Consider the following 20,698-nt stretch of genomic DNA (forward strand, 5'->3'; position numbering starts at 1 on the left):
GATCGGCTCTTATGATTGAATCCGGAACATCCGCTATGGTGAAGTTCCAAGCGATTTTGTAAGGTAGGCCAACGTCCAGCTCGCGACGTTTGACGCCATAAATGTTGATGGTGGAGCCATTGACCGCATAGAGCTTGAGGTCAGCTGGCTTACCATGCCAATTGTCTGGCTTGGGAACTACGGAAATGTCCGCGCCGGTGTCTATCAGGAAGACTTCATTTGAGAGATTGTCTCTCACGTGGAGACGCTTGGTGCTTGGTGCCGTTGGAAGGCAGTGTGGCTGTCCAAGCATGGAGTTTCCTTGAAACTGATTTCGTTGTTGGAAGTCTGCTCTTGGATTGCTATGTGAAGCAAGAGGTAGGTCAGGCTGAAAGGTTTGACCAGTTGAGGGACTGTTGCCGAAGGCGTTGGGCGTCCAGCTGGAAAAACTGTAGCAGGTAGTGCTAGCAGTTGTTGTCGTTGCCAGAGACGAGCTTGCGAAGGTCAAGGTCGTTGTCATTACAGCCTTGTTTTCAATGACGTGATCCGTGGGTTGCTTCTGCGACCACGAGGCGAAGCATTCCTCCATGTACCTTTTAAATTCATCCATTTTGCTGTCAATCTTCTGGTCGATCGATTCCAGGATTTGGTCGGCATTAGGCGCTCGTCGCTGGCCGTCTGAGTGTCTGTTTTTGTTGGTGGCACCAGTGTAGTTGGTAATGGTGCCAGTGGTGCTTGAGGGCCAGAAGTGCGAAGTTGAAGTTGGGAAATTTGATCGCTGGCTCACTCCACTGAAGTCAAAGCCTCCTGTCATGGTGCCAGGTGGCTGGCGAAAGCCATCTTGAAAGGCGTTTGCCGTACCGTTAGGTTGCAGGCCACGGCCGGTTGCCATATTCGTTACCTCTACGTAGTCAAAAATCGTGTTTAACGAAGTGCTCGGTAACAAATCCGAATTCACGTGGGTGGTGAGCGATGGAGAGATGCTTGGTTGGCTGTCGCTCGTGGTGGTATCTTGAGTGCTTTCGTTGCTGGTGCTGGTTGTATTCGTTGTCTTGACTGGAGAGTGGAATAATGACATTTTCCCGGGTCTTCTGAGTGACCTTGAATTACGCGAAGTTGGAAGGAAAGTCTTGGGGACTAGCTTGCCCGACCTTAATTGTAAGCTAAACTCGTTATCGCTCATAAACGGTGGGGTGCAACGACCAGCCTAACTCTACGTTGAAACAAGCCGTACAGAATTATTGATAGACTAAAGTGTACTCGCAGGTACACACATCAGCAAGGCAAAGACTTGTTCAATCGCCAACTAAATTAACTTATTGCTAGGTGCAAATGCAAAGGCTAACGCTACGCTGCGTTGCCAAACGACGTGGCTCTCGGAAAAGACGTGTTGTCCCTCCTGCGTGAACCAACGTCCGGGAGGAGGAATCAACAGCGTCTGTTTGCGAGGGAGCCTGTTGCTTGAATTTATTTGTTAACGTCGTTTGTTTATTTGATAAAAGAGGAAAATGATTGAAATCACTAAGTTCCTAGATAGGAAACGTAAAATTATAGAATTAAAGTTTGTAACCTGTATATGCCGCGGCGCTGAGTTGACCTTGCGGCGTGTGTAAGAGGACTCTCTCAACTGCTCCTTCTGCGTGAACCAACGTCCGGGAGAAGGAAGCAACGTGTCTGCACGTGAGAGGCCTGACGTGCCCTAAGCCTTATGAAACTAAAAGAAATAACGCACTTGTGTTAATTACGCATTCTAAAAAAAAAATATATAGATTTACTGAATCTATTCGTTGACGCAACGTATGCGTGACACTTCGACGAACTGTTGCGGTTCGCACAAACAGTTCTCGGACTCAGAGCCGCTTCGTAACCAAGATGGCGGCTTTGCGGTGGAAATTTCGCTCGCGCGCACTAAATTACCTGTGTGAGATTTTCGCACGTCTCGCCACACACGACGCTACAATTTCGCCACTACTGCTGCCGATGAGGAGGTGTTGGTTGGGTGGACGAAAGGCGCCGGTGTCGATGGCTTCACGCAAATCCTTGTTGTAGAGCGCCAAAGGTCACGGCCTTGACGATGAGAAGGCGTCGGTGACGGTGGCTTCGCGCAGAAGATTTAGTCCCTCGGCGAGGGCTTCCACGTTGTGCAATGTATAGTTGCGGGGAAACTATACGCGCCGGCGTGCCTGCGCGCGTATAGCTTAAAATGGCGGCGCGTCGCTAGGACTTGTTGCTGCCGCCCTCGACACGAAAAAAAAAACGTGTGTCGAGGAGATTGACTTGGTTATCGATAGTACTCCGCGTGTGCACCGGCGTGCCAGCGTGCACACGGGAATGTGCGATGTGCGTGAAGAATGACGCAATCGCAAAATGTCTTTGTCCGCGACGTGCGAGACAAAGACTCCGCGGCTGGAGAGACTTGCCGAGATGTGCGTTTCTTCTTCTCGTCGGCGCTCGTTGACTCGTCATCGAGAAGCCTGCGTCGGGGTCACCAATGTAGGAAGAGGAAGTCTAGGCTGGGCTAGAGACTGGACACTCTTCTCTCAAACAATCACTTTATTCTCTCTCTCTCTCCAACTCGACCGACTCGTGCCGTGGTCTACGGAACACTCTCGGCGTCGGCGCTCGCTCGCTCGCAGCATGGCCGCTCTCTCTCTCTCTCTCTCTCTCTCTCTCTCTCTCTCTCTCTCTCTCTCTCTCTCTCTGCAGTCGGGAGGTGCTGCCACCTAACGTGGGGCACCTACATGTATCATACTAATTTTAATGTCTACAAAATGATTTTAAAATTCGAAATTGAAAAGTAGCAAGAAGTTAATATAAATACATGTCTTTTATTTAAAAAAAATTGAATAATAACTTATTCTATGATCGAAAACCCTAAGAATTGACTAAACAGTTTTGAATCAAATATTTAAAATTTCATTCCAAACAATATTTTGTATTGATTCACGTGACTCATTCTGAATACGTATATTATCAGGATTTCGACATCGAGATAATGCAACATATAATTGACCATGCGAAAAACAATGGTCGTTTCAAAAAAATTCATATTGAATCAAAACTTTGGCATTGTGATTTATTTATCGTTATGGCAAACGCTAATATGATTGGGAATTGTTTTCTAAAAAGAGTAAATGGAAACGAAGATGAATTTTCGGTGTTTAGTGTTATTCTCGGTATAAAACCTTTCTGTCCAATGTTTTCGCCTGTAATTATTTCTGCTTCAATGTTATACTCATATAATTTGGTAATCTTTAAACGAGTGCCATTACATAAACCATCTGTAATACTTAAATTTCTAATTAACATCACTATTGCATTTACTTTCAAATTAAGTTTATGTGGTGGAAGACCTTCTCTGATATTATTCAACATTTCAACTGGATAATTTAAATGAATATTTTCCTCTGTTTGATCTACTCCTTTATGTGTTGCATAATCTACACTATAATATGTCTTTGATTCGCCATGTAATAATTTTAGAACTTTGTTATTTAAAATTTTGATGTCTTCATTATGAGGAGCTAAGATCACGCTACTAACGGAAGCACCTAAATTAATATTTTTATAAATTTCATTGCAAACATCGGTAGTTTTCCATTTTTGAGGAATTTCAAATGTATCGACTTTACCTTCTCCTATTTCTAACAAAAAAGAGGAAAATTCTACATTATTTGAACGTATATTTTTATTGAGCTTCAAGATTTTAAAAAGAGGCCACAAAGTTGAATATTTAATTGTTTCTTCTATGATAGAGTTTCGGTATCCATCTTTAATTACTGGAAGAATTTGTCTGAAATCTCCTCCTAATACTATTAATTTTGCCGCAAAAGGAATATCGTTACGACATACATCTTGTAAAGTACGATTAATAATTATAATTTCTAAAGCTTTTTTAGGTATCATTGAAGCTTCATCCCAAATTATTCAATCTGCCTCTCTTAATCTTTTTTTGTCAGACTCTAATTTCAGAAAAGCACTTTCAATATTATTTAAATCTAAAGGCAATCTGAAGGTTCGATGACTTGTCAATCCCCTAGGTAACAAAATAGACGCGATACCAGTCCATGCCATTGATAAAACTTTTTTGTTTAATGACATGTAATAATAAATTAATGTTTTATATAAAAACGTTTTTCCCGAACCTCCAGGTCCATCAATGAAATATTTTGTGTTCATTGTCAACGAACTCTTCAAAAATTGCCTTTTGATCATCGGTCAATTGATCAAACATACATTTAAAGATATCGGCACTTTGTAAGACATTATCTATAGATGTTGCATCATCATTAATAATACTATTGGGTTCTGGTAAACTGAAATCTTTGCAAGATTTTTCTTCATTCTCTAATATAATTTGAATATGAGATAGAGCATTATTTTCTTTATTTGTCTTAAAATCTTCGGTGAAATAATTTTTAAATTTGTTCCAAATTGTATTACCCTGTATGTTTTCTGCTAAAATAAACCATGCAAAAAATTTACGTAATTGAAATGGTAACATGATGTGACAAGCTTCTTCAAAAATAATAAAAATATGTGAATCATCTTCTATTAAGCCCATTGCAAGTGCTGCGTCTTTATATGTTTGATACTCTATATCTTTATGGTTTTTCAAATCTTCAAATGAAGTTGGACCTCTTGCTCGATTTAGTATTAATTTAAAAAAAAATCTCTCAGTATCTTTTGGTGATACGATATTAAGTCGAGCAATAGTATTGTATTGAGAAGAACGTGAACGTTTTATCCAAGATTTTGATTTTTTATTAAATCTATAATATTCAGGCAGTTCAACATATTTAAGTGTTTTTGCAAAATCATCAATTTTATTTAATTTAAACCATGCTGTTAAAGTAGTTTCTTTATTGTTTAAGGCTTGCAATTCTTTATTTTCTTCGTAAACTATATGTTGTTGATCTTTTGTATGGATTCCTAAACGTTCTACAGCGGGTATTTTAGCACAAAGAGGACATCCTTGTAGACGCCAAGCAGCTTCCATTGGGCTTAAATATCTACCATCTACATACTGAGTAAGTTCATCATGTACTATGGCAGTTTCTTCGCTAGAATTATTTGGATTTTCAATTTTTTTTATCTTACATAATGCTCTATCTCCACCTTTGTGAATATAATCGAATATGTATTTAATACTTTGAATTGATGCACAATATTCGACATTAATATGACACTTATACTTTTTCAATAAAAAGTTATTTATAGGAACAACCATTGTGTTGTCAACTGGAATAATTTTTCTAAATATTTTAATTCGATAAATATAGTTTTGTGAAATGTTATTTCTTCTTCGATATTCAGGATAACCATTTTCTTTAAAAATGGTGATATCGCGGAATGGTTTTGGAAATTTTTTTTTACAAATAGTCTTATTTTTGATGATGCAAGGAGATTTATCTGTATGTGGTCCATGTAACATATGTTTAATTACTAATTTTTGTAAACCTTTATCTGAATTATCAGGAATTTCAGCAGAAATGTATTTGTCAATAGATTGAGGTGTCATGAGCTTGTTTTTAGGATGTAGCGTAACTACAATATGAGCGTGTGGTAATCCTCTCTTTTGAAATTCTGTTGTAAAGACATAAGCTATTACTTTTTATCATAAAGGTAACATTTTTAAATCATCTATTATAAAATATTTTGGTTATTAAGTAAAAAAATGAATTTCTATTTGAATACCAAATTGATTTATTTATATTAATTTCAGAATATATCAGACAATAAAAACAAGAGTTAAAATATGATTTCAAGATTAAATTCCAAAAAAAATCTACTATCTAAATTGACTATCTACAGATGAACCGTCCTTTTTTAATTATTTACAATACTTTTATATAAATAAATATTTACATTTTTTATACTCAATTTATTGTTTATCAATACAATATAATAAAAACCAAAATTTGGGGGTCGGTGAGCGATATATATATATAGAAAATTTGAGTATTACATCTCTTCTTCTAGGGTCCCTAATAGGAGATAAGGTAGTCAAGGTCGAACAGACAAAGTACAAGGAATAATGATAATACTGCGTGCTGATTGTGACTAGATTATATTAAACTATGTACAAGATGACTAGGTCTGTTCGCACTCACGGCCAGGCCGTGACTGATCCACGAAATTGACTAAGCTTCAAAGCTCCCCTCGTGCTCGCCACGTCGTGGTGCTCCGCTAGGCGGCGCGTCGGGCCGCATGTGGTGGTAGGAGGGGACCGCCACAGCTACTCCCCCATCAGTGACAATGGCGGACTTCCCGAGGAACGATGATGAGTTTCCTGAAAAGGGGACTCTGCCTGGAAGGGAGGCTGCGGATGTGTGACGTGGCGCCTGTGTTGATAAGGGCTGCTGAGCCCGGATGATGCGAGGCTGCGATGATGACGGTGAAAATATGTCCGCAGAAACTTATGGCTAGTGAAGCCGGTTGAAGAAATAAAAAAAATAAGTCTGCCTGGGCTGCAGTGTCCTCGTCCGGAGGTTGCTGCGCAGCGTCCAGGAGTTGTTAGCGGAAGGCCTGAGGAGTGAGAAGGTCACCCTCAGGGATGGTCTGACGACCCGGGGTCCTGGGTTGTCGGCGTTGAAAGGTGTCCTTCGCTGAAATCCTCGGGTACCGGATGTGCCAGGACGTCGGTACCGTGGATGCGGTAGAAGGTGACGCCGCGTGGTGGATTACTGCTGCCAGGTTGACGATCAGCTATGCTGCGTCATTGTCGGGAGGAAGCTCTGCTGCTGGCAGGGACGGCTTGCTGCATGCAGCAAAGCCGCTCGGCGATGAGCGTGCTGGACGACAGCGATCGGCTGCTTGCGATGGCTGCAGGGTCCGGAGCGATGAGCTCGTCGGCGATCGTCGGCGTCATCCTCAGCGAGTCGTTGGCCCAGCGATGTGCCGTGCGAGACGCGAGAGTGAGGCGCGCGCGCGACATGACGCAGCTCGGCGCGGTGAAGCGTAAGAGTGGGGCGCACGCAACATGCCGTAGCTTCGGCGCGAGCTGGCGCGTTGCTGGAGTGCCTGAAAATGGCCGGTGTCAGCGTGAAGCGGCGGTGTATGTCGGCGATTTTGGCGTTCGTAGCTGCGAGGCTGCTGATGAAGCCGCGTTGGGCGTTGTTGAGCCTCGAGCAGTTGGTGATGACGTCGCCGATGCTGTTGACGTGTCGTGCGGCGCGCGATGTGATGCGCGACCCGAAGATGGCCGTTTGCGCGCGAGCGACGCAAAATGGCGGCTTTGTACGACGCGACGGCGTTCCTGGTGTAATGTCCCACAATTATACTCTTAAATTATATATTTGTACATCCTGCGAACCGGCAACCGTGTAAACACGTAGAGAGTGCATACGGATCGCAGGTGCATCCGACTGCGACATTATACAACTGAGCGCCGAAAATCGGAGCGAGTGCAAGGCGTACGCGTCGGTCCTTTGTGGCGAATGCTGATTGGACTACCACGATCTTTGTCATCTAAATTTCATAATTTCGTGAATCGGTACCGAGATTTTAAAAACCCCGGAGCCGATCCACGCAGGGCCTTTTTGCGTAGTGACTTACTCACTGGCGGCTACAATTGATTCTAAGGTGAAGTGGCGGTGTTTGTTAGTGTTAGTGTTTGGAGCGTGCTAAATCCGTCCCTTGGCATAGCATACACCGGAGAGCCCTTTGAATACAGATCCTTGCCACAGAGAGAAAAGTACAAGCGAAGGACCGTCGAGTGGAATCTCCGGCGTTAGCAAGAGCAGTTGACCATCCTCATTTTAAATTGCCACGTGAACGCATGTAGATAATACAGTCAGCATCTGCCACAAAGGGTGATTAGAACCATCTAGAGTGCGCAGGATATTAATAATAGTAAGTTGTTAAGATAAATCATAAGTACTTTGCAATTAATAAATAAATAAGACTAAACTTACTAAATACAACTGTAAAACGACAACATCCTAAGCTAAATATAGCGAATCTTCGTCAACTCTGTAAACTGAACGTGTGTGAAGTGCTCTGGGCCAATAAAAACATAACAATCAATATAAATAAAACCCGTGTGTATTAAATTGATAATAATAACTAAACCTCAATCAGAACAAATAAATTCGAATCAGCTTCGCAGTCACGACGTGCAGGTAAGAGTACTTTACTTGTGAACTAACCATCAGCATCCACACACGAAACGAGTTGAGCGGACATAACGTAGAGTCCGCAGTCTAGGACAGAATACCGTCCGCACGCAAAATACACGTCCGCGCAGACTAGCAGCGCGGGACATCCTCAATTCCACACTCCGCGTGAAACTTCAGTAACAGTACAGGCTCTCGAGCCGAAGGCTAGATCTCCCGAATAAATAATAATTATTCGTAAGACTCGCGCAGCCCGTCCTACTATCTAGTACGGTCTTTACAAAATGGCATCCCTGGTGGGGAACTAGCCAGTATTACTAGAGTAACAATTTCTAGAATTTCTTTAAGAAGTCTTGAGATTAGATTATTTTTTTTTGAAGGTTTAGAAATTTTAAAGCATTAAAAGATTTTTAGAATTTTTAAAAATCTTTACGAGAAATTAGAAATTTTTTCTTTGTAATTAAACTAAAATATAAGAAAAATGGCGCAAGATTTGAACCAGACCAGAGAGGATATTCTGGCGATCGCGAACGTAGAAGCCAGAATAAAGGCTCTGGGTCAATTTTATCGTGTCCAGCAAGCAGAACGGGACCAACAAATGTTAGACGTCTCCCGCAGCGTCCTGGAAGCGAACCAGACTCAGAGTATAGCTCGAGCGGTCATGCACATTCCCGAGTACGACGGGACGTGGATAATGGATTTACGTTACTTCCACGGCACCAGGAGCCACAGTATTTAAGATTCGTAATATCAAAGTTGAGAGGTAAGGCCAGACAAATGTTAGAAGGGCATACGTTTAATACATTAGAAGATCTCAAGAAACACTTAAAGGATAGCCTTGCCCCTAACAAATCATACGGTTATTATTTAAACGAAATTCAATCAGCCACAATGCGGAACGGAGAGAACGTCCACCAATTTTACGTACGTTTGAACGCGTTGATAAACTCAGCAGTTACAGCTCTGAAAGAAGGACTGACAGCAGCACAAGCAGCTGTGGACCAGAGACCGCACCTTGAGCTGTTAGCGTTGGAGTCCTTTGTCAATGGGCTAGCGGACGGATGGAGGACAGGATTGGTGGACTCAGCACCGCAAACACTACAAGCGGCCTACAACACCGCCCTCGATTATGAGAAAGCCAGAATAAAGATGACCGGAGACAGCTACGTGTATCCTAGAGTACATTATGTGTATTGCAACCCCGATCAGAAACCGAGAGAAAGGGAAAATATTCCAGACTTCGCCCAACCTATGAACACCGTCTACAACAATTTTGAGGACGAAGCAGACACTGGAGCAAAAAGAGTAAATTTTCACGATGATACTCACAGAAGAGATGAACTGAAATACTCATATAGCATTGTCATATATCTCATTTGACAATCACTCACAGATCTTCGCCATAGAATTTCAGCTATGGCTAACTCCATGGAGCCGGAAGAGCCATCATAATTTTTATTTCAATTGCCTGAAGTTTTGAGTGATTTGTACCACATATCAAACTCTGGAGAGTCAGATCCTAAATCCTTTTCAGTAATCATGCACATGTGGCAATATTTACTAAACACTTCATAGTCGACAACAAGACCAGTCATCATATCAATAACGCAACCAAATCCATAAAGAGAGATGAACCCACGCTTATGCCAAGATCCATCGTACGAAGAAAGAATGTCACTTTTTCAGATAATAAATCTGGATTTAAACTTTTATGAACTTGATGCACAATTTTTCTGCTCTTTGAAAGAACTTCTCTTTTTAGCTGTATAGCTTGACTTTTCACTGTTTCCATGTGACGGTAAAAGGACGAAGTGGATATGCAGTGCATATTTACAGAAGCACAAACATCCTGAAGAGCAGCGATTCCTAAATCCTACTGTTGTAAAAGACTGCACTACGATCTCATTGCTCACGATCAAGAAAGAAGAGTTGTTCTTATTATGATATGTACGTGAGCTTGAAAATGTATCCACGCATACTTCACCACAAACTTTGCAAATAAACAATAAATTCACAGCAAACCCATTTAGTTGCTCTAATTCAAAATTCACTGAATTTGTTTTACAAAATTCACATGTCATCTTGTCAGCTATAACTTTAAAAACATTTATGTTAATAAACATGTTTGCTTCCTCATTAACAACATCACTTGAACTTTTTAACATATCAGTAAACGCCAATTTTCTTGTTGTTGCTGACTCTTGCAGTTTAGCTTGCATAGCATTTACTGTATTGTTAGAAACACTTCTAGTGCAACGTTTTTCACTGAGAGAATTACGATTTGGAACACTAGTTTTTGTTGCATTTTTATTTTGATCAGTCTTGTTTACATTTGCTCGAGCTTTTATTAGGTTAGCTGCACTCGTAGCACTTTTACGATTTTTTTTTTGGTTTCGGTTTACGCCACTTTGAATGTATAGCATCCATTGTTGTAATTTATAAATTAATTAATTTGTAAATTATGCAACTACAACTTTAGCATATACATATATTTTGTTTACTTGTATGGTATATAAGTATGCAACAAACATAGACTCGCACAGCAGAAAAATTTGTACCGTATAAACGTTTGTGCCGCCATCTATCGCAGGGTTCACAGACTGGGCCGATTGGATAAAATGATACTTACGTTTTCGTTTTGCATTCAAACTACCTATTCGTCGTTTAAAAATCAATATTAAAATTAAATGTGTAGCAATTTATGCACTAGAATGCAAACATTTAGAATTTTATTGCACGTAATTATTGCAGAATTTGCAAATTAATTGAATCTTCTTTTTTACTATTCTGCAGCTCTCTGACAAATGATCTTTATTTTTGCAGTAAACACACGCTACTTTATGGCAAAACTTTATATAAAAAAGCTATTTATATAATAATAAACGATGTGCGATTTTGCGATTCTCCAGACAGAAAAACGTTAGGACCGTGAAATTTGCCACTTATAAGCTATACGTATAGTGTAGATGGATATTGCTTTCCCACACACTTCTATCATAGGTCAGGCGAGTTTGATATTACATATATTATAATGCGAAGATTCAGAAATTATAAAATTATACAATTTAAAACGAAAATTGAAATTAGGGGTTTGGCGATCGAAGCGAGCAGAGGGGTATCCTCCCTAGTATTAAATAAAACTAAAAATGAAAATGTTAAAGTGAATGATGCTTTTAAATTAGTTATCAGAGAAGTCAAAACTTTTTGGGGTAAAGCTTTAGTTAATACTAGGAAAGATGACCATTGCTTTGAAAAATTAAAAAAACTGCAACAAGAGTTTCGTTTCTATAAAAATTAAAAGGTAGAACGAACAAAAATAAAGATACCTTTGTTCATCAATTAAATGATATTTTTGACATCTCTCATAATAGTTTATGTGAATCAATAAGTGAGTCAGAAAAAAACTCAACCAGTCGATGACATGAACCTAATACGCATTAAGCATCATTAATTACCAGGTAATAAATCGCAATTAATAATATTTGCAAATGATTTGATAATATTCTTTTTTTATGAAGTGTATGTAATATGGGTGAGGGTGGAAATTTTGAAAAATAAATAATTGAAAGATAAAAATTACTCATTAAATTATAACGAAAGGTAAAATTTAAAGTCCTAGAATATTTGAAAATTATAATTTTGAAAACCTAAATTTGGAAATTTCTAAAAATATTGCTTTTGCAATATTTCAACTATAAATAACACCTTTCGCAATGTTTAAATTTAACATTTTTGTTTTATAAATTTTTTCATTTCAAAATCTCAATTTATAAATTTTGAATTTATAATTTTACCCTTTCTAATTTTTATTTTTAAAAATTTGTACCCTTACCCATGTAATATGCCTTGTTTCATGGCTGTAAAGTAAATGAAAAATTAAGCATTCTTTACAATAGTAGTGAAATCCCCAAAATATAACAGTCAAATAATTGTATTTCATCTTTTGGGTACACGCATGTGGATATATTATTTCAAAAAATAAAACTTTCTACTTGAATCTTAGTTGATACAACAGTTTCTATATATTTAACAATAATAAACTCACTATGCACCAGTTAGACCAATAATATTGACTTGCCAATAACATTATATCAAAATTTTCCTTTTGTCGGTCTCGGGTAAAAGATGATCTCAGCTAATTCTAATTATGAAAGGATGAATATAATTCTAAATTGCTCATCAACTTTTGGCATTTCGAAAAACATATTATATCATATAGTTTTAAAACATAATCCAGAAGCTATTTGACAACTTAAAAAACACATCAAGTCTTAAACTGCATTCCTGCATAATTAGAATAATAAGCTGAGATCATATTTTACTCGGGACCGACAAAAGGGAAATTTTGATACTTTGATATAAAGTAATTCGCAAGTCAATTTTAATCTCTAAAAATACCTTCCGTTAAAGGTAAAAACTTTGGAAGCCTAAATCTGTTTTCACGTTTATGATACTATTCATATAATAGTGACAATAATTGAAACATAGCTGAAATTAAGTTTTTTTGAAATCGTTTTATTTAACTGGGAAATATTTAATGTCTACAAAAAGTAGTTAAATCGTAGAATAAAATGGCAACGATTTATTTTTAATAATTTTATCAAATCATTTTTTGTTACAATTCGTTATATTTTAATTGGCGATCTAACAATATCTCTAAGACCCGCGGTTGCGTACTGAAGTGACCCGAACCATATTTGGCTCCCGCTGACAGCAAGACGGCAGGCCATTTACCTAGCTAGTATCGGTCAACCGGCTTAAGCGAGTGCGTGTTATTGTGTGACATCCGCCGGAAACTCTCCAGAGAGCGGAGCTCCTTTGTTCGAAGTGAGAGGCTCAAGAGAGCGGAGGTGGGCTAGTGCGATAGCACGTGCTATACCCTAACATAGTCTGGCACCGCCTATAGTCATGTGTTTGGGCCATGTCAGCTGCCTCCATAGATGGGGGGATCCAGGGGCTTGGACACATGCCAGGATAAAGAAAAATGCTCATAATATGGGAAACATAAACGAACTTGGGGAAAACTCACATGAGAACCTGGAAGTTGAAACATTAAGGGTGCCAACAACGCAAGACGGTGGATATCCAATCCATAAATCAAGCAGCAGTACCAGTATCGGTAGCGCCATGAGTGCTGCAGGATACCGATACGAGAGTGGAACGATAGGTGAAGAGAGCCAGACCACAAGGGAATGGCTACAAGCCCATCCCAGCTTGCGTGACAAGATAAGGGATGTGAGAGATATGACCAGGGAAATGACTAAAACCCTTGATAAGTAGAAGGGCGTGAGTTCCAAGATTAAAGATGGATTACCCTTAATAGGATCAATGTTGATCGAAGCTGGCACGCTTCTTGACAAGATGGAGGATGTTGTGAAGAGGCAGCCTCTTCAACAACCTAGAGCGGACAATGCAAAGTCCCAAAAAACGGCAAAGTCGAAAAAGAGGGTACGAGCATCATCCGACGGAGGCGGCGGTATCCCCGACAAAAAAGACAAGAAGGATGTAAGTGCTTCCTCGACAAGTAGGGACAGCGAGAGGAACGGACAGACTTCTCATGGACAGACACAATGGGAAGTAGCTATTGGCAGGAAGGCAAAATGAAACAGAAATACAAACAAAAGTAGACCCAACCAAAGAAGAGAGAAGAGAAGGTTCCACGTCAGAGGACGGATGCCATTCTGATAAATCCGAAGAATGACAAAACCTATGCTGACGTTTTGGGTCAGATAAAGAGACATGTAAAGCCGGAAGAGCTAAACACAAAGGTCAAGTTCGTCCGTAAAACAAGACAAGGTGGCGTTCTAGCGGAAGTAGGTAAGAGCAACGACAAAATGAAGTCATTGCAAAAAGCTATCTAAGATGCAATCGGACAAGTAGGCACGATTGAGAACAAGATCTACAAGATAATACTAGAGATCAGGGACATTGATGGACTTACGACAAAGGAAGAGGTCAACAGTGCTATCGCGGCCACGACGGACTGTGGCAAAGAGGATGTTAAAATCCATCTGTTTGAGCCAAACACGAGAGAGCAGAAGATGGCTGTAGTTGAATTGGACCAGGCCAAGACCAGACAAGATACCTCTTTTTACAGAAGGCGAACTCATCGCGGCAACTTCGTCCCTTAAGAGTGGTAGGGCACCGGGACTGAATGGCATCCCTGCGGAAATGCTCAGGATCGTCGTGTCGCAACAGCCTGAGCTGCTCTTGGAGATGTACAACCAGTGCCTGGTGCAGGGAGTTTTTAGCTCGCAGTGGAAAAGAGTAAGACTTGTACTGATTGAAAAACCGAAAAAAGAAGCGGATACGGACACTTTGTATAGGCTACTGAGTCTTTCAGACATAATGGGAAAGACGGGAGAAGCACTGATTAAACCGCAAATACTAAGGGCCGTACGCGAAGCGGGAGACCTTTCCGATAAAAAGTATGGCTTTAAAAAAGGGCGATCCACCATAGGGGCCGTTAGAGAGGTGACAGACACGGTAAAGAAAGTATATGAAGTTAGACACGTGACTAGAGACATTGTGATACTAGACGTTTAGTTAGACGTAATAAACGCGTTCAACTCGGCAAGATGGACCGACATACTTGCTGCCCTAGAATAATTCGGTATGCCGCGATACATTATGCGTCTTACGGAAGATTCTCTGAGGGACGGGGTTATTAAGTATAAAACGAAAGAAGGGCATAGAAGATGACCTATAACTGCAGGAGTAGCGGAGGGTTTGATTTTGGGTCCAGACTTCTGGGATATCTTGTACGACGGGCTTCTAAAACTCTAAAGCCGGGGGACATGATGCTCGTTAGATACGCAGATGATGTGGCCGCGGTTATAACAGCACGGAATGTGGGCATTGCGCAAGCGAAGTTAAACGCGATCATGAGCAGAGTGATATGGTGGATGGCGAACCACGGATTGACTTTAGCGCTTGATAATACCGAAATTGTCCTATTGACAGGTAAGCGGATACCGACCATCATACTTATGAAGGTAGGCGGCGAGACTATAACGACGAAATTACAAACGACATCAGCCAAGTATCTAGGAATTACTCTAAACACAAAGCTGAACTACGGGGAACATCTAGATCGCGTCTGTAAAAAAGCCACGACTAGGATAGTGCAACTTAGCCGACTCATGGCTAACGTCCGTAGGCCTAGGCCAACAGTTAGGCGGCTACACATGGCGACCACTAACTCTATCCTGTTATACGGAGCAAAGGTATGGGCCGACGCGATGACTATGAGTAAGGATCGGAAAAAGATTGTGGTGGTACAGCGAAGGGAGGCCCTTAGAATAGCATGCTCCTACCGGACGGTCGCGGCTGAGTTATCGATGGTAATCGCGGGGATCTTTTTGCGATCGAACGCAAGCGGATCTATGAGGCTCGCTTAGCGTGGAGTAGCATCTCGTTAAAGAAAGAGAAATAGCAGGCTAGGTGGACTAGGACCCTTATAAAAGATGTAGGTCCGTGGGTGGACAGGAAATCGAGGAAGGTCAACTTTTACCTTACCCAATTATTCTTTGGTCACGGCTACTTTAGGAGCTACCTTTTCGCGATGAACAGGATGGCAACAACGGGGTGTAAGTACTGCAGTGACGAACGGGACGACGTGAGACACACGTTTTTTGACTGCCCCCACTGGGCTGAAAAGCGTAGAGTACTGGAGCTAACGATAGGGGCGTTCACGCCCGACACTGTAGTCGAAACGATGCTTGGCAGCAAGCAGAATTGGGGCGAGATAATGGCGTACGTGGAGACGGTTTTCCGCGCGATAAACATTGACGGTTGTTTACAAGACTAGTTGACAGCTAGCATAGCTTGAGATAGGCGACCCCCCGAAAGAATGCGAAAGCGGATACCGGGGGGGTTTTCGAGATCCTATAAGAGGTGGAGTTTTAGTTGCTATGCCTGGCGATAGTCCCGCGACAGGAGAGTCCCACACACGGGGAGTCTTACACGACTCCTGACATGGTGCATCAAGCATTTCTCCAACTCTCCGGATAAACAAGAAAAAAATTGTTTTAACTTAGATTCAAGTGAAAAGTTATATTTTCTAAAATAATACATCCCCATACGTGTACCCAAAAGATGATGAAATACAATTACTTGACTGTTATATCCTCACGATTTCACTACTTTTGTAAAGAACTTTTACTCGCTAACATTTTACCTTTTAGAAAGGTATTTTATGGAATTTTTATATTTGATTTAAACATGCGCTTGCTATTATCATTATACATTTTATCATATAACATAGTCATTGTTCTGGTTATATAGTTGATATCCGTTAACCAACAAAATAAGACTATAAAATAAAAAAAATAATTCAAGATTACCTTGAAATAATATGTTCATACCATCTCTCAAATCACAATGCAGCAAAATTTGCCACCTCCTATCCACCGTACATGCATAGAAAAGGGCTTATCAAGGTGAAAAATAACACGTTGAGTTTACTTAAGATTTAAGTAAATTTAACCTGAGCGCTTAAGTAACAGGCTATCAAGTTAATGTAACTAAAGTCGCTCGCGTAGTTTCTACTGAATGAACAGTTCAGTAGAACCTACTTAAATCTTTCGTTGAATTAACCAAAATCTTACAGTCGCAAATTCCAGTACAAAATAAAGTTTGTAAATAAAAATGTAAATGTTCATTAATGAATTTAATTTAATTTACCTACATAATTTATTATAATTTGAATAAGGTTAGGAAATAGAATAAGCACATAATGTGATGATATCTTGTTAAACCAATTAATAGATATTGATGAGGTGAGAATAATACCTGTACAAAGTTTATCTAATATGCATGCAGTTTAAAAGTTATTAGAAAATTCTCATCTTTCAAAATTGAAAACCACGACCCAAAGCTTAAAATTCTTTTAAATATTTTGAATAGCTTCTGAACTGTAAATCAAAAGGTATTGATATGTTGAGGTATTGAAGGTATTGAAAGGAAAGGTATTGAAAAGATGATTTATAAGTTCAAGCAACCTTTATTGTGTTATTACTTTAATTGACTGATTTGAGATTTTAGTCCTAATCACCGATGCCAAGAAAAATGTGAAATTCTTATCTAATGTACTCGAAGCCACAATTGGTGTTCCAATGGATTCATTTTTAGTTTAGTTTTGTTAAACAAGGCATTTTATACTGTTATTATGCTAATATGCACAATGTCTATTAATTTTTTCAATCAGATAGTATGACATGATTAAATAAAAATTGATAACTTGGTACGGTTAAATGAAATTAAGTTTACTGCAAGCATAACATGAACTTTGAAACTTTGGGTACTTATTTAAGTATAAAATTGTCTAGGATTATGATAATTCCCAAACACAGTTGCTTCTTTATTCTAAACAATAATCTTTACTGAAGCGCGACGAGTAATTTTAACTTAAGCGATGCTCGTGTCACCGGATACTGAGGGGGAAATTAATTTTAAGCTCGAATGATGATTTGGCAGTCCAACTCCATTTAATGAAAAATTACTTCACCCTCACTTGAAATAGTCCACTTTCCCCCGCTAGTTTGACTATATACTAATAATTTTGTGTTGTTACCTATTCAGATGTACACAAACAAATATTCACTGCTAAGGAGGATGCTGAAATACTTGATAGAACTGAATCTGAATCTGAATCTAAATCTCTGGAGTTTGGCGAACCAGAATCAGAAATATGCCAACCTAGTTTATCAATCAATAAGGTCATAGTAATAGCAGGTATAGTACTCCTCCCCCACCTCGCTTAAAGTTATTACGCTAGGACCAAGTAAATTTAAAAACAAAAAGGGTTATAATAATAAACAAAGGAACAAATATGCAGTATAAAGCAATACATGTAACATAAATGTTAACGTTTTAATATTTTTTCTAAATTGTTCAAATGGATTATTCTATTTTAATACTGATAAATAATGACAAATAATGACAAATAATATGGAATATTAGCTGTTGTAATTTGGACACTTTTATTAGTTATTATTTATTATTATTTGTCATTATTTTTTATTATTTATCATTATTTACCTGTACTATCAAATATCAATTAATATCATCTATAAAATATGTGGAGCAGAATGTTTATGCGTTTAATATTGTTTCATAAATTGTGCTAAAATCATTTCATAAATTGCATTAAACATCATAAAGAATCTAAATTATTATCCTAATATTCAAAAATATAGCATACTTTCACATAAAAACTCTAAGAATTTTTTTTTATTTGAAAAGAAAGCTTTGTATTCAATATGTCATTACTAATTATGGTAATGTTTGAATATTAAAATGATAATTTCAAAAATGTAACATTAATTGCGCATATGTATGCTGTACCACATATGTTACATTAGATTCACATATACAAAAGTAATGAATAGTCAAGTGGTCAAATCGTAAGTCTACCAATCTGAAGGTCTTGGGTTTAAGCCCAGGGCTCAACAATTTTTTTAAATACACAAAAATAAAACAAAAATGAGTTTGTTAGAAAAACTTTTAAAAAATAATTACAAATAATGAAAAATAATTTCACTTATTACAATTAATTTCCGAAAAAAAATTTTGAATATAATTAAATAATGCTGAATAATATTTGATAAATTATAACAAAAAAGAAATCATTTGAAGAATATCGAAAAAAATCAAATTGTTATAAATAGCGGCAAATAAATATGTCCCAATCTGGGCTACCAGTAACTACCACTAGTTGCTATTATTTATTATTTTCTATTATCTTTATTTAGTTATTTTTATTTGATTTTATTATTCATTATTGCTTGCTGTTTATTAATATCTCTCATTATTTTTTATTATTTTTTATTATTTCCTGCTATTTACAAATACTTCCACCAGGGATTGAAAATATGATTTATTTATTTTTTCAGGGGAATATCAGAAATCAACCCAAAAACCATTTAGTATAGGATCTCAATCACAGTCAAGTGAAGTTACAGATTCTTCACCTCATCTGCCTAGTTCTGGGTCTGTATGTTCTGTACCGCATGCACGATCATATGTAAACCAATCTGTTAGAGGGTCCATAGATGTGATGACACCAGAAGTAGTAGTAGCTTTTGATAAATGCAAGTTTTCTTACAGAAATTCAGTCTTTATAATAGGCACAGTTGCAAATGCATTAGGTGTCGATATAGAAACTTTAATACTTAACAAATCATCCTTCAACAGATCGCGGCTGAAATTCGAAAAAGAAAGCTGTGAAAGTAAAAAGTTGCTGATGGATAAATCCATACCACATTTGATTGTGCACTGGGACGGGAATCTTATTCCAGACACGATAACATGTTGATAGTTCACCCATTTTGATGTGCAGTGGAAACGTTAAGAAAATTATTAATGTGCCTGGATTATAAGACCAAAAAGGATCAAAAATAGGTAACGCTGTATATCAAGCATTAGATGACTGGGGGCTGACACATTTAACGCAAGGTGTGTGCTGCGACACAATCCCGGCAAATTTTGGGCACAGATCTGGTGCAGCAGTAATTTTAGAGCAATTTGACAACAATTTAAGCCATGTTTGACAGAGATTTGTTATATTTCACGTGTCGTCATCATTTGCTCGAAATTTTATTAGCTTTCAGCTTATGAAGTAAAAGTGCCTGGTAAGAATAGATCGAATGTACCAATTTTCCAAAAATATTAAAAGGAATGGTCTACTATTGAATCGGCAAACTGTGAAAACGAACTGGGTAAATTAGTACCATTATTACGAAATAAAATCCCTCAAATAATCCGTTTCATAAAAGAATACATACAAAAGCAACATCCTAGAAATGACTACAAAGAGAGTTAAGTTAGAGAGTAAGCTTATTATTTTTGGGCATTGTGAATGATGTACAGATTCGTAAGCCTGAGCATGCCAATCACGCTTGTTGGATGGCAAAAGCTCTATACTCTCTAAAAATATTTTTACTGAGAAAGGTATTTAAATTAAAAAAGCACGAATAAAACAACTTTTACAGCATATGCAAATTTGTTGTTTTTGTGTATATCGAACCATGGTTTACATCACCTTTGGCAGTTGCAGCACCCAATAATGATCTGAGATTATTGAAAAATTTAATTAAGTATGAGTCAATGCATGCTATTATTTCAAAAGGTGCTCGAAATAAACTTGAAAACCATCTATGGTATTTATCTCCTGAAATATGTGCTCTTTCATTTTTTGATGAAAGAGTACCACTTAGCGTAAAACTAAATATGGTTGAAGCATTGCAAACTAAGCACATTGAAAATGACATTAATACTCCGAAAAAATTTAATGTTTGTGTAATTGGCATGAAGGAATTGCTGAATAAAGAACTTGATTATTTTATAAATAGACAAAGTTCTTATTTCTTTGAGAGGTTTGTGTTAAACATAGCATTTTTAGCTTAAGACTGCAGTACGTGAAGTATAAATAAGTCTTTTATTGAAAGCCAAAAAAAAGTTGTTTATATTGGAATAAGCAATGTGTGCGCTAAGAGAGCTGTGCACTTAACTCAAGGGTACATCAATTTTTAGCAAACGATGAAGTTAAAAAAAATTATTTAATCTAAGTTGTTGAAGAATTCAGAGAAGTATTCCCTGAT

General features: G+C 38.3%; 1 protein-coding gene and 1 long non-coding RNA gene across 17 annotated transcripts in view; both read left to right on the forward strand.

The window, feature by feature from the left end:
* The window catches only part of LOC100119218 (disks large 1 tumor suppressor protein), a 1,703,670-nt gene that overhangs the window by 1,032,433 nt on the left and 650,539 nt on the right, over nucleotides 1–20,698 (forward strand). The gene's annotated exons all lie outside the window — the stretch shown is intronic.
* On the forward strand, nucleotides 11,434–19,410 carry LOC116417057. The gene is made up of 3 exons (XR_004227339.2): nucleotides 11,434–11,554; nucleotides 17,679–17,831; nucleotides 18,992–19,410. It is a non-coding gene; the product is annotated as an uncharacterized LOC116417057 (long non-coding RNA).

Source organism: Nasonia vitripennis (genome assembly GCF_009193385.2).
Source record: "Nasonia vitripennis strain AsymCx chromosome 4 unlocalized genomic scaffold, Nvit_psr_1.1 chr4_random0003, whole genome shotgun sequence".
NCBI classification, from domain to species: domain Eukaryota; kingdom Metazoa; phylum Arthropoda; class Insecta; order Hymenoptera; family Pteromalidae; genus Nasonia; species Nasonia vitripennis.